The sequence below is a fragment of the Hetaerina americana genome, unplaced genomic scaffold (genome assembly GCF_022747635.1).
Source record: "Hetaerina americana unplaced genomic scaffold, ioHetAmer1.1.p SCAF_7, whole genome shotgun sequence".
NCBI classification, from domain to species: domain Eukaryota; kingdom Metazoa; phylum Arthropoda; class Insecta; order Odonata; family Calopterygidae; genus Hetaerina; species Hetaerina americana.
This window is the reverse complement of record NW_027287316.1, coordinates 68897928-68916522: the sequence shown is the minus strand read 5'-3', so window position 1 is coordinate 68916522 and position 18595 is coordinate 68897928.

Sequence of the window (18595 nt, the reverse complement as noted above, 5' to 3'; positions counted from 1 at the left end):
AGTTAGAACCGGAATTTGGTATGTTAGGAAACATTTTGATGATAGGTAAATTAGAGATTATAAAGCGACATATTGAAAGAGGAAATGTGGATATTTTAGGGCTATGCTCGGTAAGATAGAATGATGGCGGGGATTACAGGAGTGATAGTTATAGAATAATACACAGCGTCCCGGGTTGCCATAATATTAAATAAAGAAGTAGGAAGAAGCCTAGTCAACATAGAAGAAGCAACGGTTAAAATATTACTAGCAGAGATAAAAGCAGAACCGACGAACTTGGTCATTGTTCAGGTAAAAATGCCACCGAGCAATCATAAGGAGGAAGAAGTCGATAGAATACACGATGAGTTAGAGGACATAATCGCGTGTGTTCCTCGAAGAAAACATTTGATAATGATGGGGAATTGGAATTCCCGTACACGAAGGAAGATGGTGGTGAGGTGGGGGACTACGGAATGAGTACGAGGATGACCGCTGGGAGAAACAATGAAGTTCTGTAGGAAACAGGGGTTGGCCATCACCGACACTTGGTTCAGACACCACAAAAGGCGTAGTTATGCATGAAAAATCCCATATGACTCAGAATCATCAGAATATCAGATTATGTTATGGTTAGACAGATTTAGGAACAGTGTAACCAATTCGCAAAGCTTCTCGGGAGCGGATGTGGACTCTGACCACAATTTAGTTGTTATGCAATAGAAAATAAAAAACAAAATATTTGACGGTTCAGTTAAGACATTTTCCTTTAATATTCCCTGCAGAGAAAGAATTATCAACTATTTTACTATAGTGTCAGTGATAGAGTAAAAATTTAACCTTGGGGGGAAATCAGGTACTTGGGCCTTAATGACGCTTGCCAAACTATCATGTTCTCCGTATCCGAAAATGCAATACAATATTTTCCTTACGTATCACCTCAATTTATAATAACCGCAATGTATGTAAAAATGATTTTTCAGTTCGGGTTTTTATCAAAATATAGATTAGCCTATTGATCCGTATTTCATTAAGGTTCATGCATTATATTTTTTAATTCAAAATTTATTTCTTCTAAGCACTCATTAGAAGGACACGTAGTTTCTTCAAATATCCCGGTCTTATTTTAAACTATTGGAGTAGAGTTACTTTCTGGTTGACAACCGTTAGTGCTTAAGCTGCCCATTGAAATTGTGCGGAACTGCTGTGCGCCGCCTTGAAATTAGATCTTCTGGCGGAGGAAAGGAGTGGAATGCAAGCGACCGCATCGAACACGCCGACGCTTCGAACTTCCAATTCGAGGCGACGACGACGCGGTGTTCCCTCCTGGAACACCTCATAAAAGCATGACTTATGCATTATTTTACGAGAGAGGAGGGGGTGAGGAAGGGCCCTTGAGGATTCCGCTACCGCGCTTTGAAATCTTTCATGGTCGGTGGGTTATGCCTGAATATCTCCTTCCTTTATTCGATGTCGGGGGCGGGTGACCCCTTTCTTCCTTCCCGTTGCGCATCTGCTGCCGAAAAAATCCCAGGTTTGTCGTTAACGCCCTCTCGAAAGAGCACAGTCGTCCCGGGTCCGTATGAGGCCAAACAGGACTTCTCGACACCCTCGGGATAAACGCGTAAATAAAAAAATCTCACGAGGGTCCACGAAAACCTTCGCTCCCTTTTTCCCTTCCTTCGGTTCCATTCAACCTCTCCTTTCTTTTATGCTCCGCTACGACCCCTTAAAACTGCTTTGACCGAATGCACGTGATGGGATGCACCCACCTGGGTGGAAAATGTATTGACATTAATTTCCCCATGCCGCTGCGTGGGCAATGTTCGGCTGTGGGGGTTCGGAGTGCCACGCAAATGGAGGGTCGCAGATCGTTCTTATTTTTAATCGGGAATAGCGATTTTGGATCCATAGCCCTCTCTTTAGAAAGGATCCTAAAGGTGTGCGCAAATGCTAGCTTCGGTTAGTGAGACTTAAAAAAGTTCACTCACCCCCATGATGGTAGCATTGTGGCGTGCGGGAATGGATTCCATTCAATGGTCTCTCATTTCTCAGTATTGCCAAAATATCAATCATAGTTTTCAGACTGAAATGAACATTTTTAAGATCAAAGAAATATTTTCTTTACAATTTCATCAGAAATACAGGTGTGAGAAAAGGCATTAACCATAATAATATTAAACTCATTATCAATTCTCAATTCTAAAGGATATTATTTTCCATGCACTCTTTGTGTTGTTTCCATTGCCCTTGAATTCATCTCGGTCAATTTTTAATTTTACCATTTTGTCCTAGATAGTGCACATGTATATTTATTTCTTAATCCCAGACTTTCTTTAATGTCCTTTATCTCTAGGAATTCTTCACACTACTTCTTCCACCATGATTTTGAGTCATATTAATTTCTCCCTTTAATTTATCATTTACCTCTCTTCTACTTATTATTCTATTTGCTTATTATGTATATTTTTATAGTTGTTTATCTGTCGTACGGCTAGAGATGAATATATATCGCATTGAGTTACGAGGGTCATCCGGAAAGTAGTACCCGTTCGTGCCGCATGAAGTGCTGACGACGCGAGTAGCCGCTGGACGAGGTCAGATAGCTTCAGTGGCTTGTCTGCCTTCTCTGAGCCAAGTTGCGTGACGCTAGCATTGCCTGTGTTGTTTCTGTGATTGTTTACAATGTTTAAAAAAATTGAGAACGCCGCCAGTTGTGAAGTGAGGGCAGTGATTAAATTCCTCAATGCAAGAAACGTTCGCCCATGTGATATTCATCGCCAATTAAAGGAGGTGTATGGAGACAATGTAATGGACGAGTCGTCTGTTCGGCGGTGGTGTCGCAACTTCAACATGGGGAGGGGGAACACACACGACGATGAGCGTTCGGAGAGACCGTCTGTCATTACAGACCAACTGGTGAGCTCAGTTGACGAATTCGTGAGGAACGATCGGCGCGTCACAATTGATGACATCTGTGAGCATTTTCCCAATGTTTCTCGAACAATTGTTCATGAAATTGTTAAACACCATCTGCATTATGCAAAAATTTGAGCAAGATGGGTCCCTCGCGTATCTCAATGAGCTGGCGGCGAAGGACTATGCAGCAGGAATACAGAAACTTGTCACACGTTATGACAAATGCCTTAATTTGCTTGGAGATTATGTTGAGAAGTAGTTTAAAGTATCCTCTTTCAAATAAAATTTTTTATGTTTGTTAATATTTACTTTTGTGTCTTTATTTCACGAACGGGTACTACTTTCCGGATGACCCTCATATTTTTATTTGAATGAATATTGGTCTGGTAATGTTTTCCAGGCACCCCAGAAAAATTATTTTCAGATTGAAAAACAATTTACGATATACTTCACAAATTTATCTTGATAATTTTAAGCGACATTTCCATGCTTCTTCCTCGCAAGTAAAAATCTAAAAGTATTTTCAACGCTAATATTTAATTTACAATTGCAATTTGAGATATTAATTTGATAAAATCTCATTGTCAAGAGTTCGTATTTAATTAAACGAAAGGTTGGGATTGTGTTCGCAACATATCACGTCTTGTACCAAATGAACTAATGTAACGTCGTTCAAAAGTGCAGTTTTACTGCTTCCACGATGCTTTTCAATTTTATCACCAGATGAACTCCCTGTTTCATCTAATTGTTCTTAATAGAGCCGAACCCGAATCCACGTCTCGGAAGAAGATAGATTTATTAATAAAAAACCATACATTCTTGAATTGACTATAAGGGGTGATGACTTGATACCATTCTTTCATTGAAGAGGCACAAATTAAAATTTTTTGAAGACACCAGCTATGGAATACGTTTTCGTAAATAATTAAATTTTTCCTTATAAATTATCATTAAAAGTAAAACCATATGAAGAGCGTAATGCGTTTAAAACATTGCATTTTTTATAAAAGCTTTTCACGGCATGATATTTAATACAACTAGGGTAATTGTGAGGTGTGAAGAAGAAAATGGCATTTTTCTGAATTTAATTTCTTAAAAACACGATTACCTCTCTTAAGAAGTGCAATATTGGAATAATGGTTTAAGCATTTCCCATTTTCTTTCTTTTTATTAGGGCTTAATTATATTTTTGCAGAATATTTGACACGATCCCCTGAAACTTCATTTCAAATGAAATGAAAAATGTAATGAAACGATCTAATTAATTTAACCATTCACAGCTTACAAAGATAATATAAGTAGCTTATTTATCCATTGATCAAACATTTACACCAATTACATGGATTCGATGGAAAGATTCGAAATAGTTACAAGCTAATTTACATCAAAAAAGGAATATTGAAAGCCGCAGCAGACTCTATACGATGTGGTAATAGGAAAAGAAAGAATGTCAAGCCAGAGTTAGGCCAAATGAAGTACAAAGAGTTAAATAATAAATTGAGACGGGCAACAAATAAAGCAAATGAAGCATGGTGAAAGACGCAGTGAGAGGATGTGGAAAATGTGCAGAAGAAGGGTGAAATTGGTGCGCTAAAGAATTAGGTTCAATAATTATCAGGAAGTAAGAAGGGAAGATCTGTGCTAATAGTTAGAGATAAGACGGGTAAGATAATAGTTGACACAAAAAAGATCCAAGAGAGATGGAAGGAATATATAGAATAAGTGTATGGTAAAGAACTTAGGCGAACAAAGTTAGACATAGAAAAGGAACATGAAGTAGGGGAAGATTGCTTTGGCCCGGGCATACTTGATGATGAGATAGAAAGGACATTAAGGGAGATTAAACCAAATTAGGCAGTGGGGACAGATAATATTCCTGTGTACCCATTAATTGGTTTAGGAAAATATGGGAGGAAAAGTCTAAATGGACTGATTGTTAGCATCTATGAGGGAGAAGAATCGGAAGGAACCCGGAAGAAATTGTGAGATGAATGTTGGTTCCTATTCCCAAAAAGGTAAAGGCTATCACATGTGAAGACTACAGAACCATGAGTTGGATTTCGGAAGCAGCTAAAGTTATTCTCAGAATCCTCAACAAAAGGATGGAAAGCAAGGCAAATAATTACCTAGTGTATGATCAGTTTGAGTTAAGAAAGGGAGTTGCACGCGCGATGCCATTCCAGTAATGAGATCACCAATCGAGATGAATATAAAATAAAATCAGGATGTATTTGCATGTTTCGTAGATTTCGAGAAAGCGTCTGATAGAGAAAATTAGGAAACACTAATGAGTATATTGAAGAAAATAGGAATAGATTGGAGAAACAGGAGGCTAATCCGTAACCTGTAAATTTCTCAGACTGCTCAGGTGCGAAGGGGAACGTAGAACCCGGAAGGGCAGTGTAAGGAAGGGGTGTAAGGTAGGATTCTTCATTATCACCGGTGCTGTTCAACGCACAAGGTCCGTTAAAAAAGAATCGCTAATTTTGTACGTTCGCGAGTAACGTGCATTTGATTTTCTATTTTTTTGTGGTGTCATGTTGGTACTTAGGTCTCTCAGTTATGCCAAAACTTTCGGCCATTTTTAATATTCTGGCACAACTCTAGGGGTCATCGGATCGCATAAGCCCATCCAATACGTCAAGGCTGTAGTCCATGGGAGATATATATCTACACACACACACACGCACACGCGCACGCACACGCGCACGCGCACAGTGCATAGGATCCGTAGGACAAAGGGCGGTGGTTTGCTCTTTGTTCTTACGAAGGAGAGCACCGAAAAGGCGTCTGAACTGTGTTCTGTCATGGAGAAGGCTCTGGGTGGGAATGCCACCATCAAGTGTAAAACGCAAGAGCTGGATGTGGAAATTAAGGACATGGACGAAGTTACTACAAAGGAAGAAGTTTTGGAGGCCATCCAGCGCGACCTTGGCGAAGGCTGTGGCATAACGCTGGCATCGGTTAAATCCCTCAGGTTCACGTACGACAGAACCCAGACAGCGGTCGTAAGACTGTCAGCACTGGTGGCCAAGAAGCTCTTGGAGCGTGAGCGCATCCGCATTGGATGGACCTCTTGCCGTATAAGAGAGATAGTGAGGCCCCTGAAGTGCTTCAAGTGCTGGGGCTTTGGCCATCTGTCTAGAAACAGCAAAAGTGAAGTAGACAGGTCAAGATGCTGCATCAAATGCGGTAAAGAAGGTCACAAAATCGCGGAGTGCAAGGCGGATGCGCACTGTGCCCTATGTGATGGCAAATGTGACATGGAGCTTGCTAGCCATATAGCAGGCAGTCGTCGATGCCCGGTGTATGTGCGGGCACTCCAGGTTGCTGTTAAGCTCAGGAAATGAGGGTACTGCAGCTAAACCTCCAACATTGCAGGGTAGCACAGGATCTGCTCATGCAGACGGTGCGGGAGCTGAAGCCGGACCTGGCCATCCTCTCGGAACCCTACAGGCATCTGGATAACCAACCTTGGGTGTTCGATGGAACTGGAAAGGCTGTGATCTGGTCCTGCGGGAGGTCTCCATTTCAGGATACTGTCTGCCAGACGGACCAAGGTTTTGTGAGAGTAAAGGTCCAGGGTGTACATTTTTACAGCTGCTATGCACCACCCAGTTGGACTCTGGACGAGTTCCAGGATTTCCTTACCATGCTGGTTTCAGATGCGAAGGATCGCTTCCCGGTAGCCATTGCCGGCGATTTCAACGCATGGGCGATGGACTGGGGCAGCAGGAGGACGAATGCAAAGGGGCAAGCCCTGCTTGAGGCTTGGTCGGCCCTAGATGTGCTCCTACTCAACACAGGTAGTGAGCCAACCTTCGTCAAGGGAGAGTCCTCATCTATAGTGGATCTCACCTTTGTGAGTAGTAGTCTAGTGAAGGGAGACCGTTTCTCGTGGAAGGTGCAGGACATTTACACCCACAGTGATCATCAGGCCATACTGTGGGAGATAAATGAGGATGCGAAGCGAGGGGCGAAACCACCAAGATCGAACTCAAGGGGCTGGAGAGCCAAGCTGTTCCAAGCTGATCTCTTTTGCGAGGCATTGAACACTAGTCCTGTGAATTATGGAGACGCGACGTAAAAGGTGGAGGAGGTCATGCGAAGGGTAACTGAAGCATGTGATGTAACTATGCCGCGGAAGAACTATAATGACAGTCGACCTTCGGTACACTGGTGGAGCGAAGGGATTGCAAGTCTTCGAAGTAAGTGTCACCGGGCCCGTAGACTAGCTCAACGGGCCCGAGGGAAGCCCACGTTTGCCACAATGGAGGAAAAGTTCAAGGACGCTAGAAGAGAACTCAAAAAGGCCATCAAGGAAGCCAAAACCGAGAGCTGGAAAGAGCTTATCAGTGAGGTTGACAGCGACCCGTGGGGTAGGCCATATAAGGTTGTCATGAGTCGACTGAAGAGCCAGCCCATGCCATCGCCTACCTGTCCAGTGCTACTCAGGAGAATTGTATCAACTCTGTTCCCTGAACAGAAAGAGGAGAGTTATGATATCGAGGAGAAGGCAGACGGGGAAATTCCAGCCATCACGGAAGAGGAGATGCTCACTGCAACAGCAAGGGTGAAAAACAACAAAGCTCCTGGCATTGACGGAATCCCAAACGTGGCCCTGAAGATAGCCATCAAGGCTGCACCTGCGATGTTCCTTGATATGTATAATACATGTCTCGAGGAAGGAAAATTCCCGGATAAATGGAAATGGCAGAGACTAGTTCTACTGCCTAAAGGAAAAAAGCCTCCGGACGAACCATCATCGTATCGTCCGCTCTGTATGTTGGACACGGTTGGAAAAGTCTTCGAAAGGATCATTTATAACAGGATCGAGGATGTCGTGGATCCCTTGCTGGCGGAAACCCAGTATGGTTTTAGAAAATCCCGCTCTACGTTGGATGCCATAAGCGAGGTGGTCAGTACTGCAAAAGACGCAATATCAGGAAAAAGGTATACAAGAGGCTCCAAGCAGTACTGCTTGATTGCCACACTAGATATCAAAAATGCCTTTAATTCAGTGAGTTGGAAGTGTGTCATGGCGGCTCTAAAGGGGTTTAATGTCGCATGGTGTCTTCGGAGGATGGTGGCGAGTTACCTACATAACAGGTTTCTAGTGTACAACACAGAAGACGGACCGAAGACGTATAGAGTGACTGGAGGGGTTCCCCAGGGCTCAGTACTGGGGCCACTCCTGTGGAACATCCTCTACAATTCGGTACTGCTGCTGAGACTACCGCGCGAGGTGCGCCTCGTGGCATTCGCTGATGACTTGGCGGTGGTAATTACCGCTAAACATGTGGAACAAGTCACCGCTATATTCGGGGAGGTTTTCTTTGCGATCAAGAAATGGATGTTTTCTGTCGGATTGCAATTGGCAGAACATAAAACTGAAGCGCTTCTCGTTTCAAGCAGAAGGTGGTGCGAGGAAGTGACTCTTTACGCCGGCAATACCGAGATCAAATCGCGGCCGTTCATTCGGTATCTTTGGGTGACCCTAGACACCAGGCTAAATTTCAAGGAGCAGGTGGGGCAAGTCAGTGGCAAAGCTTCATTAGTGGCTTCCACACTGCAACGGCTTATGCCCAATGTTGGTGGCCCCAAGCAGAAAAGAAGACAACTGCTGGCATCGGTTATAACCTCAGTGCTAACCTATGGGATACCCATATGGGCTGATTCACTGCTGAGTAAGGGGTATCGAAGGAAGGTAGCAGCGCCATACCGGATTAGTGCTTTGCGGGTGGCAAGCGCTTTTCGGACAGTTTCCGAGGACGCCATAAACGTGATTTCGAGTATGTTACCAGTGGAGCTCCTGGCAAAGGAAAGGAAGAAATGGTATCGACAGGAGAATCCGGGTGAGACCAGAAAAGAAATAAGAGAAGAGAGTTTTAATGAATGGCAGAGATTGTGGGACACATCAATGAAGGGAAGATGGACGCACCGGCTTATCCCTAACGTGGCGAAATGGGTAAATCGGTCCCACGGGGAGCTCAATTACTACCTCACGCAGGTGCTATCGGGACATGGGTGTTATCGTGCGTATCTGCACAAATACAAGCATGAGGATTCGCCGTATTGCCCAACGTGCCAAGGAGTCGAGGAGAATGCTGAACACGTGATTTTTGAGTGCCCACGGTTCAGTGCATCGCGAGATGCCCTTGTATTAAAGTTAAACACTCAACTTACGCCAGAGACCTTGGTGGAACATATGATTTCGTCGGAATCAACCTGGAGCGTGATTTGCGACTTCATTACCGCCATCATGAAGGAGCTACGACGAGAAGAGCGCGCCAGGAGCGCAACAATGGAAACGGAAGCATAGAACTAGAGGAAAAGCTACGGCTAATGGTCTCTCCTGTGAAGTAATAAGCCACCAGCAGTACCGCAGGAGAAAACAAAGACCACAGAGGAAGAGACGAGGGGTTTTAGTCGGTGGGAGTCCGACACGAGGGACAGGAAACTTGAGGGTTTCTTGTCTATCAGTGCATAAAGCATTTCCCCTGAACTCTTGAAGAAAAAAAAACACACACACACACACGCACACACGCGCACACGCGCACACGCACACACGCACGCACGCACGCACGCACGCACGCACACACGCACACACGCACGCACGCACGCACACACACATATATGTGTGTATAAAATACTTTTTAATTTTTTTAAACTAAAAAAGTACCTTTCCCTGTACCAGTTGCCGCATGTTTATTTCAGCAAGATTCTTATTATGGTTTTTATTCCTCCCTGCATATTACAATATTACATTTTCAATATATCCGTGAAGGATACGAATTCAGGTGCAAACAGAAATACACGCATTCAATGGTTATAATCGATTGGAGATTGGATTATTGGAAAATTTTGGAACTGCAAACATATGGCAGTGCTTGGAGGAAATTTTGAACTTGTAAGTATTTACAAGGAAAACTCTGTAGATGGAAGCGGTAGCAGTTCTGAAATAGATTTTGGCCTATCTGAATTAACAGGACAAAAAGTAATAATAGTTGCAACACTAAAATTACTACAAATAAGGGGACAGCTGTTTTGCTTGGGCTTGTTTTGGCTTGTGTTCGATTTTTGCCTGTTTAAAAAAAAATCGATCAAAGGATCTGTATCAAATTTTGGGAAAAACGAAAATAAATGCGCGGACGTATTCTGAATCATGACTGTAGCATATGGAGAAGCTACCTTGGACCAAGACAACGTTTATCAGCGATACAAAACTTTCTCAGCGGGCTGAGAAGATGTGAACGACGAAGAGCATGCCGAACGCCCGAGAACGTCAAAAACAGACGAAAACATTGATGAAGTGAAGAAAATAGCATTGGCCAATCGTCGAATTACCGTTAGAGAAGTTGCTAGGGAGAGAACTGGAGGTAGGAATGAAAGTCGGAGGGAATGAAATTTTTAAATCAGTTGGTTTTGCTGATGACCAAGTTCTAGTTTGCCAGTCAGGGAAAAGGTTTCAAACATTGCTGAGTGATTTGTAAATTCAGTGCGATAGATATTGGATGAGAATCAATATTAATAAAACAAAAGTTATGCGATTTTCCAGAAAGGAGAAGGCTAAGCTAAACATGAAAATAGGAGGGCAAATGCTAGAGCAGGTATAACAATTTAAGTATCTCAGAAGTGTTTTGGATCAACATGGTCAAAGTAGTAGGGACGTAAGGAGAAGGATTTTTCTAGGCAAATGAACTTTTACAAGGGGGAGGGAGTTGGTGACAGGGACGTTGATTAAGGATGTTAAGAAATAACTCGTAAAAACTTTGATATGGACCGTGATTACATGCGGTGCGGAAAAGTGGTCATTGAAGCAGGAGGATAGAAGTAGATTGGAGGTTTTTGAAATGTGGGTGTGCGGAAGAATGTTGAAGGTGAAATGGACCGAGAGGAAAACAAATTAGTTAGCACGAGGTGAGGTGGTTGGTGAAGAGAGGGGTTTGCTGGGAGAAATCCTAAGGGGGCGGTAAGATGTTAAAGACTGTAATAGAGGGGAGAATGTTGGGCAAACGAGGAAAGGGCTGGACAGGATGAAGGGTTGGACAGGATGAAGGGAGGAAAGAAATACACACAGGTGAAGTGGAACTTGATGTATAGTAGGTTTCTAAATTGTGTTTTGTTAGAAATCACAAAATTTGGTGGTTGTGTCCATGCAAAACCTACCTTAACCGGTAGATTACTTAATAATTATAATATTGATATGTATGGGGGACTGATAGAATATGGTAGAAAAAGAAGAACATGGTAGTGGCAAACACCCTCTTCGAACAACATCGGAGAAGAAGATACACCTGGAAGATTCCAGGGGACAGGGCCAGATACCAAATTGGCTATATCCTCGTGAAAACGAGATACATAAACCAAGTTATGCAATGCAAGAGCTACCCCGGTGCGGATATAAATAGCGATCACAACCTGGTGGTCATGGACAGCCAAATGCGATACAAGAAAAATCGGAAAGTGACACAGGAACCCAGAGGGAAATGCTGGAGGAAAAGTAGGCAAGAGAAAAGTTCACCTCGACCATTGACGGACAAATTGAAGGAATAAAAGCGACTAGCATAGAAGGACGATGGAAGGATGTGAAGGATATGATAACCGAAGTAGCACATGAATAACTGGTGAGTAAGATGGCTCCAACCACATGGCCATGGATAGCAGCTCAAATAAGATACCTCATAGAGGAAAGAAGGAAATACAAGAATCCAAGAAATGAAATTAAGGAAGCCCTTTACTAGAAGTTGCGGAGCCAAGTCATATGAGAGTGCAAGAAGGAAGAGTGGATAGAAATCTACTGCGAGAGAATTAATGACAATACAAGGAAGAAAAACAGTGAAACTGCTTATAAACTGGTGAAGACACAGTTCCGAAGAGGAAAAACAAAATCCCACAACGTCCAAGATGCTAATGGAAGGATACTGACAGAAGATGAAGACTTTGGGAAGAAATGGAAGGAATATATTGAAGATCTCCATCAAGGACCCGAGCCACTTGAAGGTGACTTACTTAAAGAAGAAAGTATGATAGAAGAAGATGAACGGGGCCCGGAGATACTGAGAAGTGAATTCGACCGAGCCGTGAAAGACCTTAAGAACAACAAGCACCGGGAGTTGATAAAATAAACGGAGATATTATCAAAGAACTCCGGGCCAATGCAAAGGATACCCTAATTGAAATAATGAAAGATAAAACCATAAACACAGTAAACAACCCGAAGGTCGGTTTGGTAGGTGATGGTGATCACCCAGTACTACGCCCGACGGCGTGTGAAATTCACACATCAGGGTAGAGGGGCCAGTTCCTTTCCCTCTTCCGGCTCTGGTTTCCCAGGAAGACCTGATACCCGAAAAATCACATAGCTTGGGTGGAGCTACGACCCACGAACTAAAAATCTACGAAAGTGGAAGACTACCCGAGAACTTCGAGGAGAGTGAAATAATTGCAATACCGAAGAAACCTAGAACAGATAAATGCGAAGAGCACAGAACATTGAGCCTGACTTTTCACGCATCGAAAATACTTACTCGGATAATCAGCCGACGAATGAAGGAAAGGTAGAAGAAAGCCTCTCGGAAGACTAATTAAGATTCTGGAAAAACCGAGGAGCAAGAGAGGCAATACTCAGCTTGAGTGTGCTGGCCGAAAAATAGATCCATACAAACAAGCCATTATATGTATGGCATTCGTGGACTTGGAGAAGGCCTTCGACAATATCGAATGGAACAAAATGTTCAAGATATTAGAAACGCTTGAAATTGACTACAACGACAGAAGAATAATTCATCGCCTCTACAAGTATCAGGTAACAACCATGCAAATGAAAAACCAAAGGAAAATAGAAGCCAAAATAAACAAAGGTGTTCTACTAGGATGCAACCTCTCGCCAGCACTATTCAACATATATATAGAGGCAATAAAAGAAGCACAAGAATTGGGCATCGAAGGAGTCGAGGTGAATGGCGAAGAAATTAACATGCTGCGGATCGCAGACGACATGGCAGTAGTAGCAGAGACGCGAGAGGACCTGAAAGCAAACCAGAATGCTATGGACCAAGTACTTTGGGAATATAAGTATCAACAAGAAGAAAACTCAAATCCTTGTCTGTGAAAGAGAGAAGTCTAATATAGACATTACCATTCGAGGAGTGACACTAGAGCAAGTGGAATCCTTCATCTACTCGGGCAGCAGTATAACTTGGGATGAAAGAAGCTCTACCGACATCAAACGAAGAATAGCCCAAGCAGAGAAGGCGTTCGTTGATAAGAGGCTACTACTATGGTCAAAGAACATAACATTGCAAACAAGGAAGCAGTTCGTCAAAGCGTTCGTGTGGAGCATGGCACTCTACGGATCGGAGACATAGAAATTTGGAAAAGAGGACCAACGAAGAATAGAAGCATTCGAAACATGCTGCTGGAGGAGAATGCTGGAGGTGAAATAGACAAAGTGAGGAACGATGAAGTGTATAGAAAAGCAGAGGAGAAAAGGATCATATGGAGAGCTCTACGGAAGAACTGGAAGAATTGGACATGCGTTGAGGCACAATGGATAGTTAGAAACATAATAGAAGTAAAAATTGAAGGAAACATCACACGAGGAAGTCCAAGAAACAAGTGTATAGGACGAATTAAGAAGCACGTAAAACAGGGAACTTATCAGATGTTGAGGGAATTAATAGCAAAGAGGGAAGAATGGAGAGCTGCAGTAAACCAATCTTAGGATTGAAATAATACTGGTGATAATGATATATGTACATGTATATGTATATATATATATATATATATATATATATATATATATATATATATATATATATATATATATATATATATATATATATATATATATATATATATATATATATATATATATATGCGCTTTCGTAGACGTAACTCGGAAGTGCAGAATAGTACATTACACAGTAACAAACAACATAGAAACACAAAAAAAGGAACAAAATTCTACTGCGTCTTCATCGGAAGGTCCGATGAAGACGGAGTAGAATTCCGTCGAAATTATCAAGATATAACGTGTGAGTGTTCTTTTTTTTGTGCAGCTATGTTGTTTGTTGCTGTGTTATATATGTATATGTATATATTTATATATACATACATACTAATATATGCGGCGTTCTAGAATTCGTGCAATCTAAATATGCGATTCATGCAAATGACCATTTTGCTATTTTTCCGCGAGTGAGAAATTTATCCGGAAAATTCCATTTTTACAATGAATTTACAGTGATGCACATTTTTTTTATTTGACGATTTATGCCTTTTAAGGAGTGGATTTCTCTAGAGAAGAAATGTCGAAAACGAGGCAGCCCTTTAGAGAAGAATTCCCTAACACCATGAATCCTTTCTATTGTAGTGGGATTCGTGGATGTCAACAAACGCAGTGGGAATGATCGGCTGAAGGCACCCTCCTTTGTTGGAACCGGTCAGACAGGAGAAAAAATATTTCTCTTTCACGTTCTCACGAGTGCAAAAGCGCGCAGGGATTTGTCACCCACGGTGACACTGTTGTTGGGATGCTTTTGACGGAAAGGGGAACGCTCCGGGCAAACAAATGATTTGCATTCAGAGATTTGCAGTTTTTAAACATGTTCCACTGCAATGCGCTATTAGCCGGCTATTAGCTTCCGAATTTCAATGCGGCAGGGCGAACGATACATTCCCACTTTTGAAATAATTTTCAAAAACTTTGTTCATATGTGAACTTACAAAAGTAAAACGATTGGTGAGCATAAGAAAATATACGATATTCTTAAAGCTGATGCCGGGTATTGGTTACGCACACATGGATGGAGCTTCTTTTCAAGCCTATTGGCCTAATAATCATAATGTATTGCATACTATTGCAAGGAATTTCTTCCAACAAACCGGTAGTTACGAAATAAAGTGGTATCAAAAAAGGCACATGCTTTTTAGACTGAAATGAATTATTTATAATAATCCCAATGGATTGGATTTTTTGTAAGAATTTTGTGGCCCATGCACTAGGTAAATTAAAGTTGATTTAAGGGTAAATATTAAGGCATAAATGAAGTGTAAATTAGTTTTTGTTATTAGTAAAGAGAAATGTTCCGAGTATAATGCCTAATAAATGTAATCAAGAAGGATTTCTGGCTTTTGTTAGATTTAGTATTCCGTTTTGGTGATATTATATGAATATATTTTTGTTCGAAAGATGTCATATTCAACATTTGTTTTGATTTTTGCTGTAGAATAAAGCACTAAAATTTGCTGGGGCTTAATCAATTCGATATGTTTTTTGACAGTAATAAAAATTTCCTAAGCGGTTGTATGTGGAAGCAATACTATTTGAAGTATGCACAGAGGAAAAAGTTATAGAATTGGATATGGTTATACGGAATTTCGGCTAACCTATTTGTCTTTAAATTTACTTTTATTTACATGGACTGGCCAACTTTTCATTATGGTTTAACTATGTTTGCTTAACTGCAAACCCCACTTTAATAGTTGATAAACAGCTAACTTTAATGGAGAACTATATTTTTTAAGGTCCCTTAAAGTGTTGCACCAGGGGTATCCGGTAAAATAGCTGGCAAAGTTCTGCATTTAATTATATAATTGTAAAAATTAATCCTAAAAACGATCATGAAATACCGAGGAAATTAAATTGCACACACCAGTAAAAATAAAATTAAAGGAATGTTTAAACATTGAAAAAAGTTAAAGCGAAAAAAATCTCAAAAATTATTTTATAATAAGCTTTCAGGATTAGAATTGAGTCCGGTAAGAATTAAACCTAGATTATTCAAGCGAACTGCAACTAGATTATAACGGATATTTCTTTCTTTGAGAAGTCTACTTGAGGTACACCATAGTCGTTTGCTCCATATTAGGTAGTGTTAGGAACACTGATGTCGGCAGTAATCCCAACTTACCTCAAAACTCGAAAAAAGAATCAAAATTGCTTTTCTGGATGATAATGACCGCAAAGTATGGTGCTTGAAGAGCGTAAAAAAATGAAAGAATTTTCAAAGTCGGAACTCGGAATGAACTCCAGAAGGGTGATTTATAGCCTCTAATTCCTAGTTTCGAGGCATCAGGGTACTTCGCTAGTCCGAAATTCAATGGTAAGGCATATGAAGTAGAGTAGAGTAGTAAAGTCAGGCTTTAAAAAAAAGATAAGTGGGAAAGTAAAAGAATGTTTTCCTGAAAACACTAATTTATTACAGGAAATAACCGGTTAAACTTGCTGATTATGATGTTATAGTCCCGTAGAATGAACGGTTGGTCAAAATGAACGAGGTTTTGTTACTCAGGAATTGGAAATGTTTTAGAAAGTTAAATGATTGAGCGATATAAATAAGAATGTATTGAGACGCATTTATTTCTCTCTTAGTCATGAAATGTAATGCAATATATAACATTAGGCTTTTGTACTAGATAAATTACAGTTTTTGACGCATTTTCGGAATTCCGTCCATAACTGCAAATAAATACGCAATAAAGTTATTAAATTTAATTTAAAATTTATTTATTCCACATGGTACACTTGAAAAAAATACAGCGTAAATTCATGGAAAATATACATCTAGAATTTATCTTCCCTGAAATAATTTTATTTTCCGGGAAAATCCAATGTAAATTATGGATGTCGAGAACTAATCTCCAGAAATGAACTTTTGGAGAATTCCTTCAAAATCTTCCTACAGTGGATTAATACTTGAGTTCAATCTTCCAAATTGGCCACTTAGTAATTTCAAACGTAGCAAGTGAGTTCAAGCCTTTCTAAAAGCGGTCGCATGGACTGATGTGGACGGATTGTGGTTAGGCGTTAGAAGTGGAAAGGGGGCATTCACATCATGGGGTTCCACGCTTAATTGCGGGAAATTTTTTTCATCCTGATTATAATTTGGCCGAGAAGAGATTTGGAGTTAAAAGAAAATAATCACGAAAATCCGCAAAAAAATAATTCCCTCCGCATGAAATCCCTTGAAACTCCCTGTTTGCGTCGCCGGCGGCAGCTAATCCTCCGCACCTGAGTCCTTATGACGGACGGGCGGATTGACAGGACGAAGGGGTCATGCAGGCGTCCGAGCCACGACGTGCCCTCAATGCATCAAGCTATTAACAAAAATCTCTGTTGGAGGGCGAGTGACGTGTCCGACAAATATGACGAGGATTTCTTACTGTCTAGCACCGGATTCGACGCGAAATCTCAAAATCCCCCAAATAAAACTTCATTCTGCTTGTAAACATTGCACTTGGAAAAGGCTTTATCAAAAGATAAAAGAAGATCTAAATTCTCTAAGTTTGCAGGATGAAATTGTGTACATTATTCGTAAATACGGGTTTTTGTGATGAAATCATGATAAATAGGCGAACGCAATGCGTTAGGAAATTCTGTATTTTAATGTCTGTTTGATCTACGACAATCAAAGAGTGGAAAAGATGCGTAGAATACATAGATACTGATTATAAAAAAAATAACTTAGACACATCTGATAAGTCACTTGGATAATGAACATCTTAAAAAGGAAAAATATTACTGTCGCCATAGACATTGCCTATTGCAATTTCTCGTTTCAAAAGCAATTTATTTATGGAGGTAATTTCTAAGCACATGGCGTAGTACATCAACTATAAATCCAACATAAATTTTGGGGGATATATCCAATTTCCATAATGTATTTACGAGATAAGAGTTGATAAACAAATACTCGAGATGGGGATGTTTGGAGGAATTTTGAAAATGTATCTGAGGTTAGGGCAACGATCCCAGAGGTTAGCTTATATTTTGGAGATTATATAATGGTTGTGATGATAAAATACTGTCATTACTAAAAGGATGAAGGACAGGATTTTTGAACAAATGAAAAGCCTAGACAAGGGGATGGAATGGAGAGATTTTCCATTTTAATATTCGAATCACTAGGTGCTAATAACGACGATTTTCTCTTAGTTTATGTTCCAAATTTACATAAATTTAAGCTTGGATATATAGACCATGGAACTCGAGAAAAAAACCCAAAATGTGAATTCTCTATTACACCAAAAAAATGGAATGATATCGGAAAAGTCAATTTTACAAAAAACTAAATCATTACCCGGATTATTCATACAAATTTAAATTGTTGGCAACTATGCATAAGACGTTTGCTATGCCCATAATCTAAGACAAGACTGAGGCGGTATTGATAATAAGGCTAAATTACTATTTCCTCAATCTTATATTATTTTCATGATTTAACCTAGATTGGTAATATAACACCCAAGATGACACCTTGGAGCAAAGAGCTAAATGCTACAAGCTGAATGCAAGATCAAATTTTAACCAATTGATATAAAAATAGACCCATGGTAATTTATTATATAAGCCCAATCATATGTCATGTTCCCCCTGCATTGGAAGTAAAACAACATGCTCTGAGTAAAATGGATTAATTCCTAATAATACATATGGATTTTGTCCTTTGAGGAAATATGGCTGGGAATCTACAAAGGGGTGCTCTCCAAGATTGGCATACTCTTACTGCATACAGTGATCCACTACTCTAACCAACTGTGCAAAAATTGGCCGCAATGCACGTCTTGTCCCTCAAAAACCTAGAGATTGAAGTAAAGTTCCATAACGGAGGTTCGAGGCGTTGCAAAAGTTGGAATTTTGCACTTCCTTGGAGAGAATATAAACAGCATGATGCCAAAGTCACTCGTGTCA